We start from the raw sequence: 12722 nt of genomic DNA on the forward strand, positions 1-12722 counted from the left end.
ACGTATGGCGAGGTGTGATGGAAGGCACGGGGAAAACAGGAGGAATCAGTGGGCAAGATGATTCTTCTGAGAGCGATGGCGAAACAGAGCCAGCCAGGGCCTTCCACAGACGGATTTCCACCAATAAAGAGATTAAGAGCGCCGTGAGTAGAGAGTCTTTTTACACGCAAAAGACGTATTCCGATCTTTTTCGGTGTTGAGCATGTGTGTGGATAACGGGCGGTATCATTTGTATGATAGCAGATAACATGCCGGTGGTGAGAGACTAAGTGGATTGATGATCTGTCGATTTCTCACCATACATCTTCTCACTGACTTGTGATTAGGCGATATGCCAAGAAATCATTCATTCATGAGTGTGTGTCAGGCTAGCGTGCTGGACATCGACACGGACGTCTGGGACGATGATTGTACGGTGTAGTAGTGTGGGCCAGCCTTCTGACGTTCTGTTACACAGGGGTCGTTGTTGTTATTAAATGTCAAAACTTTGCAGTTCATTAGGGTAAGTTATACACGTAGGCCTACTTCATCTATTCCTATATATTGGTTGTCAGACCACTGCAAATTTTAATTTTAAGTCGTTAAGATTTAGTACACTACGTAAATCACCAAAGGTAAAATTTACCCCCTTGCTCCATTTCCCCCATGCTGGTTCAAGTAGACTTATAGAGGTAGTATAGGATAAGGCCTTATATATGTAGAACTTTGTATATACTGGACGAGTAGAGGCAGCTCAGTCTCTGATCTGTCTGAGTTATTACAATACAGTCACAGTGTCACACTTGATCTAGTTGAATTGGTGCATGTGCACTGAATGATATTAGATGACAAAACACAAACAACAGAATAACCCTGTAGCATAATGGTGTCATAATTCAGTCAGTGGTGACATTCACAGTAGGATAACTGGGTTCATTAGCTACTTGCAATCTGAAAAAAAAAAAAATTCAAATCAAAAAAGAAAGCAATGACTAAGCAAAGACCAAGTTTTACTTTGTTAAATTCTATATCAGGTACATCTAGCTGGCTAGTAAGTGCTTTTTCAGGGTAACCTCCAACTACTCAAAAACATGATGTACACCTTGGGTAAACCCTAGACTCAAGGTGGCAGTAAAAGCTTATTGCATGAACATGAAATAGTGCTATACACTTTATGCTGCTTGAAGTTTTGTCAGCCTATAACACTTGGAATACTGTAAGATAAAGTTAGAGTAGCACCATTTGTAATCATCAATACTAATTTTCCAAGAATTTGATGTGGAAGTGAATGCCATGGTCTGGTATAGATAAATGCTTTCAGGAATTTTAATCTCAGACCAAGAGATGGGTTTGATCTATACTATATCTGTATTTTTGTAGCACTCATATGTTTCACTTCATTTCCCATATGATGCATGGTGAGTGATGTCATTGTGTTATTAAATGCTATACTACTATTATATGTTCATGTGTTAAGCCCCATTACAGTTTATGGACACTCCCTTCACAATCCCTATGATTACAGTTTTCATGTGATGATCTTGGGAAAAATATGTATTGTTTCATTGTTTACCGAATAATTTACCACATATGTGATTAGATGGTAGCCAGTTTTGTGGATGGAGGATTCCAAAATTAATGCCGGGTGTAAATCTTCGACCTCTGGCAAGTTACTGATGAACTTTTCCATGCGTGACGTAAAGAATTGGACCTTCGTTGGTGGTTGGTCCCATGAACAGTGTTGACGATATATTGTCACCAAGGCTCCACAAATAGCGACAGCACTAGGAACCCTGTCCTAGGTCAAGATCTAGTCCGCACCACCACGTGTGTCTTGTAATTACCTGCTGAACCTTGTCCCATTCCCTCATGACTGATATATCTTATTATAGTCCTTTGTAAGCCCAAAAGTTTGCCTGATTTGTGTGAAATAAATCTGACCCGGATCTTCAGCTTCTAACACAAATTCCACAAGGACATGACATTGGATGTACTGTATGTGAATTTTCTTATGTCATAAAGGACATGTTCTGGGTATGTTTTTAATATTTAATAGTAGTAAATACATTTACTGACCTTAAAAAGATAAAATAATATTTTAAAGTTTTATCTTCTGAAATGTGAATTTAATGGCACCCAGACATGCTTTGACTTTTTAGCCGATGACGTCTCTCAGGGAAGAACTTTAATGTAAGCAAGCCCATCAGTCTTTATAGCCCTACAGGGATTCTTCTTACAACTCTGTCCCAGTCTGTCAAGTATGGCAGAGATCTGAGATCCTCCACAGACAAGATTTCTAACCAGAAGGCGGAAACATGAGTTAATATACATGTAGTAAGGTGGTCAGTATGATTTTTGCCAGCTATGCAAACAAATCTACATCCAAACCATTTTGAGCCATTTTACGAACCTGGGCCTGGGCAGATTGATAATGACAAGAAGGTTGACAATGTAAGAGATCAGTTGGAATACACTGTAAGTATTAGATGCTGCTAGATGATGTGAAATACATGTAAGCTGAAATCATGCTGCAGAGCAAGATTTGCATGTTAAAAAGTACTTCATTTTACCTAAAGTTTGATATGTAAAAATGTATATTCAGAAGCACACGAAGGCCTGAAAATGGTACTTATGATACCAGCAATAAAGTTTTTTTTTGATAAGAAATTTATCAAATTTCACAAAAAACTCAATAAGTGACTTTATCACAGGGAACGAATCAAGCAAAACATGTCATTTGAAGAAATGCCAAGTTTTGAATAGGTGAAATACATTATACTGGTCTTCAAATGTCCAGTCATTTTGAAGAAAATTCATCCGGAACAGCAGGATTTCGCATCAGTGTATCTCTACCACAAGTAGATGCTTACATGTACTTGCACCTACTGTATTCTGGTTAGACGTAAACCCTACACTGTAGGATCATGGGAAGGTTCTTCATGCTGTTCAAACTCACATCATGTGAAGATGTGTTGTTACAGGCCTTAACAATACATAGTTGGCAAAAAAAAAAGCCCTGCTGAATGGCTTAGATACCATTATATTTCTCAGGCGAGCACACGAAAATGATTTACTACACCTGAGGTTTTTGGGATAGGAAACGCAAACAGTGGCATCCCTCATGTGATGTCACTCTACTGTACATGCACTGAGCCACTCTTGGATAGAGATGTTTATTTATAAATACATCTACCAGTATCTCGCAAACCAATTATGTTTTTTTTGTTTTGGGTTTTTTTTTAAAATTTTTTTTATTGACACATAATTCTTAATTATCACATTTCCCCTATGCTTTATTTTGTGAAGTATTTACAGGTGTTAGCTCTGCGGATAAGCTTCATCTCCTCTGATCTCAGCATCTAGGAGATGAACACTTGTCTGTCTGACCAACCAACCAACCAACCAACCAAAAGATTTACAGATATATATTTTTTTTTTTTACATCTTATCTGTATCAACTTTTTAGCTCTGTCTGAGCAGCTCTCTATGGGTCAGATTTTTGACATTCTGTCTCTTTAATGGGTGTTAACACAAAGGTTCTGAGTGCAAGACTAAATGAAATCCAGTTATGGCAGAATCTGAAAAAGTCTAGATGGACTCTTTTTATCATGTTCACTACTGTTTATTATTCTGTCGAGAAAGGCTATCATAGACTTGTACATTATGTACATGTACTGTGTGATGAGTGAAAAGTACTCGAGGTTGGAGCTAAACAGCAGTAAAAAGAAATGCTTGTAAAAGGTATGCTTTGTGTAAACCAGGAAGTTGACCAACAGCCAGAATAGTTTTTATTCCTATGTACATGTAATAAATTGCATTTAAAATCCATTTTGACATCAGAAAAGGTTAAGGAAAAAGGGTAGATTCCTTGACATTTCTTATATTTTTTTAGTGCTGAACACAAGCCATTCAATCTGCTCACCTTACATACTGTACATGCGTATGTGATTTATTTATTAGATGGTGAGCGGTAAAGTTTTTTTGGCTTGATCCCAGCAATGCCTGGTTTCGCACGGGCTTTACTTCCTGTGCTCCCATGTCTCCCAACCATAAGTCTTTGATTGTTACATGAGTGAAAAATTCTTGAGAACTGCATTAGAACACCAATGTTTTCAATGAAAAAGGCTTACTGTAATTCTTCAACATTTTTGCATGTTTGCAAGGTGTTTATAAAAACATATTGTGAAGGCATTATTCTGTGTACATTGATAAAATTATGCTTTTTGATGAAGCCCCGTTTACCAACCCAAACCACTGTAGCTTTGTCTCCAAGATGAGATTAAAAATGTGCATATATTGCAAAAATATTGAGGAATTAGGGTAGATTAATGTTGTTAAATTTGATTTCCAGTGCACTGTGTTGTTTTATAGTGCTTTTTATTTAAAGAACAGGAAATCTTCTGTCAGAGAATCAAGAGGATTACACTATAGATGCAAAACATCTATAGTGCTTCTTGGTCCGTGGGTGATGAAGAGTTAAAAGTGTTAGAAAAGTCGTAAGAGATAAGAAGATTGATGATTTTGAGACCTGTGTGTCACCACCAGGTTGATAATGACGGATATTATAACAGGTGCTAAGCGTATAGGTAACTTACCTGGCAATGCTTGTGTAACACATCATTACAAAGGCACCATGTAGGAACACGAGGTAACGATGTACAGGTACATGTATGCTGACTGCAGATGGAAATGATAGATGCACCAGAAAATGAGAAAGTAGTGAAGGAAATCATCCCATCTTAAAGTAAGATGGTCGAATTTGAAAGTCTTTATTATAAGATCACTTACAGACTTGGCCTTTTTTCAGGATGAATGTTCTGTGAAATATTGTTCCTGATCCTGATTCCTATATCTGTAACTCAATATGCACTTTAAATCTTCAACCCTTTCCACCACTAAAGCACTTTTTCAGTAGATTTATGCACGGAATTGTTATGGAAATTAAGCAAAAAATGACTTTTGTCATTAAATATGGAAGCTTCATAAAACTGTGCAAATTATTTCTCTGCACCCCATAGTTCTCTCAGAATGTTTCCAAATATTACTTGAAGAGGAAGGTAAAAAAAGTCGAAGAATAAAGGTTATTGTGTTTAAATACATGTGTACAACTTGTTTTGAGACAGAATTTGTGAACATCATGAAAGAAAATAACATTTGTTGTCCACATTTTTGGGATACCCAGCTGTGCCTAAAGTCCGTATCTTTGTTAAAGGGTAGAAAGCCAGCAGGAGGGTGAATAAGTACCAGAGGGTTTTTCAAGGCTCAAACTATTGTAGAGGGGGCCAAACTTTCCTCTGCAATCCTTGATTTATAAGTGGACGATGTTCACTTTGGATTCAACATGACAGAGTTTTTAGTCTGCATTTTCAACCCAGTTCAGTCTTTGATGTTGATGCTCTTTTTTTCATTTGAGCAAACAGTGGGGATTTGCCCAGATGACCTTGGTCAGGGGAGCTGTTGTTGAAATGCAAGTGTTGATGCACCAAAGACCATAATTACATAGAAATTACGCATCTGTACTCGGTTGAAATAGAATCAGGAGATTGCATTATGCTGTCAAGGTCTTGAATTTAGGCTGGAGCCAGCTTGGAACAGTTGACGTATTGGGTGGTGGAAGTGGAAGAAAGAAACTTCCATGAACTAAATAGCCTGACTTGTTACCTCAATTATGTACAATTTCCTGAGTTACGCAACATTCTCAGTGGCAGAGTAGTAATTGTGTGCGTGTATGTTTGGAATGACCGCAGCGCATTTCTTATTATCACCCTATGGCAGCATGGCAGACTATAACAACACAGACTGAGCAAGGCCATTTCATCTGCTCACATGTATGTGTAACAGTGTGTACCATATCTACACAGATGTTCTTGGCTTCGAAATACATGTTTAGCTAAAAATAAATAAGTGTTGAACTAGTGGTGGAGACATGTATGCATTCAGATTTGTTTGATGGGTCAAATTCTTTAAATGTGATTGTGTACTTTTGGATTACTGTGTGAAAAAGTATTTCCTGGTATTGACATCAGTGTATGGTGAATCTACATGTACATGTAATTGTGTACATTCCGTGATAATTTCATAAGTATACAACAAAATATGTGCGTTATAGCAATATTCATTTAACCTGTCTAATAGTACGAGGGAGTTCATTGGAAGGCATTTATTGGCTACCTGCAGCCATTTACTTCTGCAGAAAATTGAGCAGGTAGCAGCTTACTTTGACCACTGCTTCTATTTTGCTTCATTTAATTCTTTATCAGGTGCATGAAGCTGGCTCCTTTTCCAGAGTAGCCTCCTGGTAAAGAAAACCCCTAGCAAATACATAGCACAACTGATTTTCTCTGCAAAGTACCAAACACGAGAATGTCTGAAACAATGACAAAGTGTAGGTGTCAGTGCCTGATTTGATGGGGAATGGGTTAATGATGGGTTAATGCTGGTGGTAGTGCATGTGCTTAGTGCTTTTACAATACACGTACACGTCAGAGTTGTTCTGCTGCGGAAAACTCAGAATGTCCATGTATTCCTGCTGAATGAACCATATGTTAACCATTGGCATCCTGCAGTGGCCTTTTTGTGGCTAGGAGTCTCTATATCAGCCATATGTTGTGAGAAGTAGTGTTTTGGGTGTGCCTTTTGTCACTAAATCTGTAGAGCTCATGTTAATCTCTTCCCTACTGTCATTTAATCCTGGACTCATGACTGGGCTACACCTCTAATACCCGATTGGTGGGGACTATACCCTGGTAAACTACAGTACAACATGTACAGAATGCAATGTGCAGAATAAATCCTGAACACAGCTATGAATTCATCAAGCACATGTGCATGCAAAAGGCACTCCAAAGGAACTTAAATGAATGAGTGACTAACTGAAACCTTTATTTAATGATGGTGACTTCTTGCAACTTTCAAGCCATTAGAGTAGCCTTTAAAGCTTATGGTATGTGCAGAATAAGAACACGAACACAGTTACAAGTCTTCATGTAAAGGGCAGTTCAAAGGAACTTAAAAGAATGACTGACTGAAACCTTTATTTAATGATGGTGACTTCTTGCAACTTTCAGGCCATGAAACTAGCTTATCGATCTAAAACATACCGAGTGAAATCCTAAGAGTGCTTGGTAGTTTGTTTTTGGTGAGTGTCACTAGCTTAAGTGATCTCATGCTGAATGACTTAAGGGTAGCTTTGTAATTTCTGGAAATAAGACATCAAATTTTTTACGTGGGAAGGTCTGTCAGCAGCCTGCTGATGATTGTAGGTTCCCCCTGGTCTGCGCGCAGTTTCCTCCAAGCACAACGCTGGTTGCCATCATATGAGTGAAATATTCTTTCTTACGGTGTAAAACACCAGTCAAATTGGGGCAGGGTACTGACAAACTTTCCCACAGGTGACACGATTACATGTACGTAGATCATATCAGTGGAATACAAGCGGCTGTCATGAACTGTCAAAAAACTCCACGCATAATGAGACTACATGTTAATAACTATCAACTAAAAATTCCGATCTTGGGTTTGAACCTGTACCTTGAAGCTTGAAAGTCCAGATCTGACAAAAGACCTTGCATGTTTTTGACACAGACATGCCAGTGATCAGATTTAATACATTGGTGCAAATATTGAAGTGTTCATAACATTGCATTTGTTTGCATTGTTGCTGATACGGTTGCTTGCATTGTTTCTGATACTGGTGTTTGCATTTTGGCAGCTGTCTATTTGAATTGTTGCTAATACATGTAAATGGATGGAGTGGTGATAGGTTGCTTGCATGGTATAGAAAGCTGTAGCTACTGTGTACATATACTCCACAGTTCCATTAGTGCAATAGCACAAAGCATCAAAGGTGGACAAAACATAAAAATGATATAAAGTTCAGATGAAAGAGTGCGAAAAGTTATACCTAAATGTGGTTTTTCTGATTTTTCCTTAAGGAAAAAAAGGCACTTGAAAATAATTTTTGTATGGTGGGTATTTGGGACCACCTTTTGGTATTTATACTCATTGTTTAATAATGTCATAAATGAGGATGTTATACAGGTTTAATAAATATTTTTGCACTAGAATTTGTTCTTTCAGCAAACAAATGTATTAAACCTCAATTTGGATCATATTTATATTTTTAATACGTTCATAAATATTATCATAATTTATGTTAATGCATATGTTTCAATATAAACAACAGATTTACATTGAAATAAATTTATTACACAAGCATCACATTCTTATTTAGAACATTTTATGCAACAACAATAAATACCAAAAGTTGGTCCCAAATACCCACCATAAAAAAATATTTTCAAATATCCTTTTCTCTTGAAAAAAAAATCCCCCAGAAAAGGCCATATTTGCAAATAAGTTTTGACGCTCTTTCATCTGATTTTGGCATCATTTTTATGTTTTCTTCACCTTTAATATTGCCCTCAATCAGTATCTGATATACTTCATATCCGTAAATAATGAATGTTGTGGGGAATGTATATTTTTTTTCAAGTAAGTAAAAGTATATTTGAGGGATATATTTATAGTATAAGCATATACCATATGTGTACATGTTGTATACTACTCAGTTACACATGTGTTTATCAAGCAAGTCATAAATTGCAAGCCCTTAAAAAGCCAAACCCAGACAGGAAAGAACTCAAATTTTGGTTAGTACTTTGTTCTGTACAAATTTTAAACATTTTAGAGCAAAACATTTTAATTGTACATGTAGCTGTGTTTGGAAATTTGAAATAAGTCTTTAAGACGTTTGGTAAATATGATGCCAGATGTTATTCCTGAGCTTAGATTTGAACTTTACGTCTAATTTTCATTTTTGTCATAAAGGTCTCGAGACAACTCTAGAATCAGTTCCTTTTCCATGTTTCCTGGAAAAGACTCTAATCCCTGCTGGCATTTTCGCTAAGCCATCGATGATTATTGTTGTTGTTGCAACCTCGTCTTTGTCTGGTCTCACATTGACACGTCTTTGACAAACTTTCTTTGACGTACTCTGCTGTGGTAATTTCTACAGCGTGTATATAAGCATGTTTATCTCACCTTTCACTGTTATTGTGATGCTGGTCACAATTTGTAATCAGGAACACTCAAGGCAGGATTTACTTATCTACTGAACACTTTATGAACGATAGGAAAACATGCACATATAAATTAGACAGATTCACACTAGCTGGTGTAACTTTAGCTATGGCACAATTGTATCGCAGAGTCGGTGGTATCGGGGCTCTGGGTACACTTGACAAGTGACAGTACATTTTTATACAAAAACATACAGCATAGTAACAAACAAGTTTTAACAAGGTTTACAGACATACAATTCTAACAATAACGTACATGACTGGTCCTGATATGCAGCGTTGCGGAGGATTAAACAGTAGGTGGTCACCAAGCCTACAGTTCCACTGCAAGACCAGATTAAAACAGATTATGTGTAAGGCCTGCTAACATTCACAATACAACACTGTCACTGTTTTGAAAGTAGCTGTTGCACATTTCGGTCCATTTGTGTGAAATACCTGGTCGTATTGTGTCCTATCCTAACATAATCTGTTTCTCATACTTACATATGTGATATATCGCACATTATTAAGTTTGATGCCCTTCAATTTGTATTCTAGGGTAATTTGAAGGTAGGACACATTCGCATTGGAATTACGACCTATAATAATGTCAGCAGGGAACAATTGATAGGTTTTGTTATGAAACCAAACACAGTTTCAGATGTAGGTTTTTTGTTCTGATTTCAGTTACGTGCACGTATGCTTTTGTACAAGTGTGAATTTGAAATTCCACACACTTTTAACGTACAGTGTGCTAGTCTCAGTGTGAAAAACAGGCTGTTCACAATTGAGGTTGTGAGTTCGAATCTCACTTCAACTTGTTATGGTGCAACTTTACATCAAACATGTTAGGGATTTTTTTTCAGGTACAGGCACCGTACATACATGTACATTGCTCATGGTCAGGGGACCACTTCAGGGTTTCAACTGGGCTCGGAATGGCTATTTTGGGCAATTTTATCAGATTTTAAGGCCTTTTCTCATTGCTTTGTTCTTTTTAAATTGCCATTAGGCTACAATTTACAAAATGATTGTCAAAGTGGAGCACATGTACTTTGTATGATGTGCACACCTTTTTACATGTTATTGTGAGGTTTCATCTTAATACAGTGTTTGTAAGGGATCATGTAACATTTTCTCTGATTGTTGCCTGAGAGTGGTGATAGTGGAGTGAGGTCATTAGGTTAGGCATATATGAATGGGGAAGCAGCCAGGAAATCTACACATTTGTTAAATATGGCATATATCTACAAAAGACCCTAAAGCAAGCAGGGCTGAAAAACAGACTGGGTGTGAATTGGGTCATACACGTGTTGATTGTTGGCCAGGCCTCTTTGATAGACTTTTTTGTTTGTGTGTGATCTGACAGGAGGTTTGCATTATTCATCTGTTATTCACAGACAACTCTCATCATGTATTTACACTGCGCTTAAGGCAGCGGCGGAATTGCCATCATGGGTATGGATGGTCCCTGTTTGTTTGATGGGTGCATCCGTTACGCATGTGTCCACTGTGTACAGGAAGATGAATGGAGATAAGACAATGGCTTTGTAAAGTTCCGGGGTACCTGGTGGTGGATTGAGTCAGCAGTCTCGCCCAGGACTTTCCATTGATAAGGGTTAGCTAGATTAGTCAACCAGACTGTTCTGTAGTTAGTGCTTAAGAAGTTAATGGGCCGCACAGTTGATGTTTGGTATTCTGGATGATCAAAGTACAATCCACAGAGATTAATTTGTGTTCAGTGTACATTGGATCTGAGTTCATACATAAACGGACACATTAAGCTCAGACCACTGAGAAGGGCAGATTTAAAGCTATATGAATCCTCAGCCTTTATTGTTTGGAAACATGTGTTACGGAGCGGGAGCTTTTGTTGCCGAGTGCCAGCGCGGCTACTAGGAGTTCAATTCCAGCTGGTGCCGTTTTCCTCTCATGGTGAATGTGGGATGGTCTGTCAGCAATTCGCCCATTGTCATGGGTTTCCCCCAGGTTTCCTCCCACTATAAGCTGACCGTCGTGGTATAAGTGAATATATTTTAGGATGGCGTAAAACGCCAATCAAATAAATAAAATAAAATAAAATGTACATTTGTGCAGCAAGACTGTGTCGTCGTTCCTTTTCTGTGCATGTACATATGCATTTGCGTGTCCCAGAACACTTTTTTTTTTTAGGAATGGTTGATGTAACTTTCTTAGCTGATCAATTTAGTTGTGTTTTAAGATACATGTACATGTATCTTGTAATTCATGTATATTAGGATAGTGTAATCATGGTCAAAGATGTTGTTTGCTGAGACAAGTGGTCTGAGGTTTCATGTTAAAAGATTTCAGAGGTAACAGTACCTGTCTTTTTTATTAGTACCCTGCTGATCCGGCGGTCTGCCATTTAAACTCTTCAGTAATGTAGAATCTATTTTAACGACTTCATTCGCAAGACTGCATGTACAATATAGACCATTTCTTGTTCATGTTCCTGGTTTTACATAAATTGAAGATATGTTTCCTGCTAAGTTGTGGTCTTCAAAAGAGGGCATGCCAGCTTGTGTGAATTTCTCATTCCAGCATCAATGCATCATACACTGTGGATGCAATCTAGTTTGTTCCAACAAATAGATGCCTACAGTGTCTATATATATATACATATATATACATATATATATATATATATATATATATATATATATATATATATATATACGGGACACATTGTAGAAGACTGCCCTATTTACAGACTTGTACTGCCACGTGGGCTTTATAACTTCAAAATCCATGTACATGTACTCCAGAGAAACATGGATTCACACTAAGCTACTTTACAATGATGTCACAGCTCGGGGGAATTTTGATAATTTGCAAATGCCGTTTCTGTCTTCCAATTATCATTTATCCTCGGTAAAAAAAAAGTTTTTTTTTTCACTGTGTACATGTAAATATCTGGCTTGTGTACATGCAATATGTGTGGCATCAAACAGGAAAAGAGTCAAGATTTCAAGAACCGGGTTGCCATGGCTACTGGAAAGAATGTGTGAGAAGGAGCTAGCTGTTATCTGCCAGCATTTTGCCCCAGAAAGGTCTTTGTTGTGAAGCATGTATACATGTGCACCTTTGAACCTATATCTGCAGGGGCTATCATCAGCCTGTGGCTGTCCGATTTCCTCTACATATATGACAATGACAGGTGTTGAACAGTTCTGTATGTATGAAATATTCATAATTATGGCTTTAGACATCAATAAATGAGTGAATCATTCCATAGCTCTCTGAAGAGTCATAGAGATGTTGTCAGCGCGGAAATTGTACGTTTTGTCTGACTGAAATAGGAGTGATGTTGCCTTAAACTACAACATTTGTTAAGAAAAGCTGTTAAACTGTTTTCCATGCAAGTACAAGGGCAGTATTAACCCTGTCTGTTATCCATTATACAGGTTAAATCCTGTTGAATCTTATCCTAATTGTTTAATATGGTTGTTCTAAAACTTTTGTACAAATCACTCCATGCGATGACGCCCCTCAGAGGTACGTTATTTGAAGATGGTCCCCAATCAGGATGTTGCCCTAATACATACACCACATGCCTATGGTTGAATGCATCGGCTTTTATGATCTGTGCCTCAATGCCTCATTTAGATAATGGACTGTATCTGATCTGTGTGATAATGATACATATGGGTTATTGCAAGA

At 37.6% G+C, this 12722-nt stretch overlaps 1 protein-coding gene across 1 annotated transcript in view; it reads left to right on the forward strand.

Moving 5' to 3' along the window:
* Positions 1 to 22: 22 nt before the first annotated feature.
* Positions 23 to 12722, forward strand: part of LOC135479233 (diacylglycerol kinase delta-like) — a 117089-nt gene continuing 104389 nt past the window's right edge. Inside the window, 1 exon segment of the mRNA XM_064759033.1 lies at positions 23 to 143. The gene's annotated coding sequence lies outside the window, so the exon portion shown is untranslated.

Source organism: Liolophura sinensis, chromosome 12 (assembly GCF_032854445.1).
Source record: "Liolophura sinensis isolate JHLJ2023 chromosome 12, CUHK_Ljap_v2, whole genome shotgun sequence".
Lineage (NCBI taxonomy): Eukaryota > Metazoa > Mollusca > Polyplacophora > Chitonida > Chitonidae > Liolophura > Liolophura sinensis.